This window comes from Loxodonta africana, chromosome 4, assembly GCF_030014295.1.
Source record: "Loxodonta africana isolate mLoxAfr1 chromosome 4, mLoxAfr1.hap2, whole genome shotgun sequence".
Lineage (NCBI taxonomy): Eukaryota > Metazoa > Chordata > Mammalia > Proboscidea > Elephantidae > Loxodonta > Loxodonta africana.
The window spans coordinates 65,567,879-65,573,878 of record NC_087345.1 but is presented as its reverse complement, the minus strand read 5'-3'; positions in this window follow the sequence as shown (position 1 = coordinate 65,573,878).

Genomic DNA, 6,000 nt, shown 5'->3' with positions numbered 1-6,000 from the left:
CTGCAGTGTTGACTTTGATTTGAAATTGTGACATCATTTCTCCACCATAAAAAATAGAGGGAAAGAAAGTTTTACAAATATCAAACTGAATGGTGACTAAGCAATTTAAAATGAAGTCTTTTTTTTCCAACTTTTGCCAGGTAATGTAATGGATCCATATGCCATTTCATTTCTAAGTTTAAAACATAGACAGTATTAGCCAAGTTCAAAACAGAAAACTTTAAATGAATTATGGCAACACTAGAAATCAACCAATCAGAATACTCTTATAAGAAGTTTCTTGATAGACCTTTGGGATATATCTTTAAGAGGTAATGTGCAAATTTAAGGTAAGCCAAAAGGAGTGGGACAGAATTTCCCTTCAGTTTGCTGGCCTGGATATATGTGAGTTATGGATTCTTTTACATCTAAAGACAAATAATGTATTTTAAAATGCCTGAAGGCTGAAACTACCAAAGAACTAGAGATAGCAAAAAAAAAAAAAAAGGCAGGGTTTTGATTAATTAAATTTTCATTTTAACTTATATTTCTATGTAGAGTAAAAGTTGGTTGACATTTACCAAATCATGTTTGAAAATGAAATGTTTATGACATTGCTGTGTTTATATATCAGGAATATAAAATGACGTAAAATTTAACTTTTTCTATGTATTTTAAGGTATGAAAAACTGACATAAAAATAACAAGATTTTTTTTATCTTAAGGAATTAAACCAAAGCATTTCCTCAATAGGAAAGGTGGCACTTATGTAATTATAGTTTTAACTATTGTACAAAAAAAACTTCATAGAAAACTACACCATATTTGACATAAACCAGAATAAAATCCTAGAAATTGATTTCTTAAATAAAAATAAAGATTACCTGTTTTCATAATAATTCACTTTGTAAAGCATAACTTTTCCTACAAAACTACGAGAAAGGTGGTGAGAAGAAAAAGACAATGGAAAGGGATCTTTATTCTTACCTTACAAGTACAGACATAACAAAGAATCTAAACAAAGTCTCAGCTGAAGCGTGATCATGATTGGTACTGTATGGATGACTCAGAAAAACAAGATAGATAGCCCTTATCAAGTGGTTTGTTATCTTAGCTCTAATTTTAACTGCCACATACAGAGTTTTAAGTGTACTGTTTTCCAGTTTCCTGAGTTCTTTTTACCCTAAGCCATCAAAATAAGGAAACTTTTGCATGTAAATCAACTTTGAAATCTTTAAAAATACTACATTAAATTCTTTAATATAATACATTGTTATATTCCTTGGTTTTATGATTTGTGGTTAAACATGTTCAGAAATTGACATAAACTAATTATATTTCACATTTTCTTTCTTAAATTTAATTCTCTTAATTTTTTCCCCATATAAGTAGTGACATGGGTGTATACATTATGTTAAGTTTTTTGAGATAAGCCGTAATTGGCCTTCTGGAAACAAAAGCTACTTAGTTGCAGAGGGAAGTCCTTTAAGCTACTTAGTTGCAAGTATTTTTGCTTCTTGTGGTGGTACTATAATTTCTATAATAAAACTCCATTTTCCAAGATTTTTCATTGCATAAATAGTTTTCCTTAGATATAAAAAATTCTAATTAAGAACAGAAGGTTTTCTGAATTTTTACAGTATATATAAAGCCAGCCACTTAAATGGTCTTTTCCTTTTTGCCACTGAAACTGGGACATCATAGTTGCTTGATGAATACTTGTTGACTGAATGGTATAAGTTGACAGTTCAACTTGAAAATAAAATGTACATATTAAACCATTGGGCCTTGAAATAATTACTATCTTTTGCTGTAATTTCATTTTCACAAGAATTTTTTGTTTTCAATTAAGTTTCAAAAATTTCAGCTTTTTCTCACTCTCCCATTTCTAGCTGATTCCTCATCTGAATCTCCCTGCCTCTTCTTTCAAGAGGATCTGCCATTCTGTTATAGCCATTGGTCATAAAATATATGGCATCTGAGCATGGCTCCAAAGGAAGAATCTCTTAGTTCATTTAACTTAGATGTGCTTAGTAACATCAGTTTTGTAAAAAGTTGCTGAAAACCTGAACAAGCATATGTGTAAACAAAGAGGATATCAGTACTGAATGTTCTCTTAACCATGGCTTGTCTATGTAGTTAATAAAGAAGACCTAGAAATACCCACTAACTAGGTTCCATTAAGACAGTCACTGGAAAATAAAATGTATCTCAATGTCTTTACCTTTTAAGAGCTGGTTTCTAATGATGTCATAAGGCGAGGCTCTTTTTGCTACTGGAATTACCAATTAGATCGTACCATGCATACATGGCAAACCTGAGAGATAAAGCAAATAAACAATCAAAAGTCAAAATTCGAATCTAAATTGAACCCGGTAGTTTGGAATATTGAGTTGAATAACAGGATACATTGAATCAGGATAATTATTTGGTTTTTGCTCTTTGGTTGCTAAAACTATAAAAGAATAAAGGATGGCAGAGTATGACATGACTAAAGAGTGGTTCATATGTAGGTCAATGTGAACTGTGATTCTGCTGCCAAAAGCACTAGTGTAATCTTAGGCTACGTTAAGTGCTCAGAACAAGGTAAGGCACCTGCTACGCTTGAAACGGTCATGCCAGCCATTTGAAAGTTGAGGTCCAGTTTGAATGCTGTCTTTTAAGAGCTTCCTTGACTGGGAAAGTAGAAGGGCTGGGGCGATGTGGCATGCTTTCCAGCGGCCAAGCAACAGACTAAGTGTTGTACATACATTGTTGTGTCCCGTCTTTCGAATAGCATTATGAGGTAAATTTTCGTATGCCCATATTGCAGTTTGTAAATTTAAAATGTCAGACAAAAAGGAAGTAGTAATGTCACTAGAGAATAAACTTTGCAAACATGGTGTCTTTGTTCAAATAAATTTAAGAACTGTCAGTGAAAGGCAAATCAAGCTCATTTGTATGACTGAAGAGGACTAGGACCACTAAGAGAAAGATTTCAATGAAATAGAAAAAATTAACTGATGTAATTAGCTTCCAATTTTGAAGTGAGTTGCTATGTAGGATGTTAGAATCAACCTCATAGAACATAATCAAGGACAGACTGACCGAACAATGTTCTGTATATAAGGTAAGGAATTGAATTGGATGATCTTGAATGTTCCTGCGGTTCATTGAAAAAGTGCAGAGGGGAATGGAATAATTACTGTATTTCAGCAAATCTAATTGCCAACAGTTGTAACCAAAACTAAACCAAACCTGTTGCCATTGAGTCGATTCCGACTCATAGTGACCCTATAGGACAGAGTAGAACTGCCCCATAGAGTTTGCAAGGAGCGCCTGGTGGATTTGAACTGCCAGCCTTTTGCTTAGCAGCCATAGCTCTTAACCACTGGACCACCAGGGTTTCCAAACAGTTGTAAGGCACACCATTATTTTGTATACCGCTAAGGAAGAAAAAGTAGCTCAATTAAACTATGACATGCCATCAATTATAAAATGCATCCGAATTTCAAAGATGTGTAGAAAAAATACGTATCTGAGAACTGATGAGATGTAGTGCTTGGAAAAGAGACAACCAAAAGACAAGTTCACAGAAAACACAAAATATTACTTAAAAAGGGGGGGGGGAGAGATGACAGCTGTCTTCAAATATTAAAAAAAAAAAACCCATATTAGAAGGACTTAAATTAGGAGAAGGGCAAGTCTCAAACCAACAGGTGGAAGTTAAGTGAGCAGATTATGGTTGTATATTAAGGTGCTGTCCCACAGCATTAACTGCTTCATAAAATAAGGACTGTCAATAAAATGTCCAAACACACACTGGATGACTGGCAGAACTGCCCGACAAGATTGCCTTTTTGAGTGAAAAGTTGGATTTGGTGACTTTTAGGTCTCTTTTCAACTCCTTTAGATGTTGATATCCTTTTCTTGAACTGAAATTGGGGAATATGATGTCATCAAGGGCTAGAAAGTATATAAAGCACTGAATCAGCCTAAGACATGCTGTTCTGTGAGTCATGGATAAGTTTACTTAAGATTACTACTGTATCTTTTTTTTTGAAAGAAATGTAAATAACCAACAAAGGCTGGCTAAAGGCAACTTTATTCAGTTTACCTGCTTTTTTTCCCCCCACATTGGGAACAGGAACGTGAAACTTAACTGGTAAATCACTTGTATATGTATATTCACATTTGTGTATTTAGGCTTATACTCGAAGAAGCAAAATTTCTGTTTTGGGGGTAAATGTTTAGCCTCAAATTATACATGGCATCATCAGTGTACCATCTCCTGTTTTCTGTTACAGTAGTGATCACATAAATTCCTATTATTAAGAAATTTGATCATTAAGTTTGATGTCTAAAAGGCTCAATTTGGATTGAAATAGTACCAGAAACTCACCAAAGTTATTCTCTAGTTAAGTAATTCTCAAACTTAACGTGCGTAAGAGTCATCTGGAGAGCATGTTTAAAACATCGATTTTAGGCCTCAATCTACAAGCATTCTGGTTTTCAAATGTCTGGGAGGTGCCACAGAACCGTGGTCGTACATTGGTTAAGAGCTATGGCTGCTAACCAAAAGGTTGGAATCAACTCACTGGCAGTGGGTGTGGGTTTTGGGTTTTTTTTTTTTTTTTGGTAGGGAGGTGTCCTAATACTTAAGCAAATACCACAAGTCATTTATCATAAAAACTCAACATTCACAGAGTCTTTAAAAAGCTGATATCCAATGTTTACAGTTTTCCCTCAGTCATTTAAATGACTTCTTGAAAATGTCATGAAATTCAGAATGGTACTGTACATTGTTATAATTTCCTATCTGTAAAACCCAAAATATTGCATAAGTAGTTTAATAGCTTATCATCGGTTAATATGCTAAAATACTTCAGCTAATATTCCAACTATCTTCTTTGTAAAAAACTCACTGCCATCGAGTTGATTTTGACTCATATCGACCCTATGGGACAGAGTAGAACTGCCCCGTAGGGTTTATAAGGAGCTGCTGGTGAACTCAAACTGCAGACCTTTTGGTTAGCATTCAGCTCTTAACCACTATGCCACCAGGACTCCAGGTGAAATAACCCAAAACTGAAAAACCAAACCCGTTGCTATCAAGTTAATTCAGACCTATAGGACAGAGTAGAACTGCCCCATAGAGTCTCCAAGGAGCTCCTGGTGCATTCGAACTGCCAGTCGTTTGGTTGGCAACCATAGCACTTAACCACTACGCCACCAGGGTTTCCAGGTAAAATCAGCCTTTATTTATGACAGGAAACCCTGGTGGCATAGTGGTTAAGTGCTGTGGCTGCCAACCAAAAGCGTGGCAGTTCGAATCCACCAGGCACTCCTTGGAGATTATGGGGCAGTTCTACTCTGTCCTATAGGGTCGCTATGAGTCAAAATCGACTCGACGGCAATGGGTTTCGTTTTTATGACAAAAGAGGTCCTTTAAACAACAATTGAGGGTACTAGCTGAGGAAAACAATTTTTCACTATAAATCAGAGTCTAATTTGAATAAGCATTTTCTAAAACAATGTTATGGTAATTTTTGTTTGTTTTTGGCCTAAGAGCCATTTTGACCACATAATTTAATTTTTAAACTTAAATGCCATTTTTTTTCTTCCGGGTTGATCTATTATGTACACAGAAGGTAATTTTGTTAGCACATGAAAGTTATTTAAATACTTTGGAAGAAATGCATCAAATTTCAACAGCAGTGTTACATCCAGAGGAGTCCTGGAGTGGTGCAGATGGTTAAGCACTCAATTACTAGCCCAAAAGTTGGCAGTTTGAACCCACCTAGAGGTGCCTCAGATGATAAGCCTGGTGATCTGTTTCTGAAAGTTCACAGACTAGAAAACTCTATGGAGCAATTCTACCTTGCAACACATGGGGTCGCCATGAGTCTGACAGCTAACAACAATTATGTCCAGAAATGACAGATTCTGCTTGGATTTTTTTTTTTTTTTAAATAAACTCATTTATAATGAAAGAACTTTTACATTGGTCATTCTTCAAAATCGTACAGATCAATGAGAAAA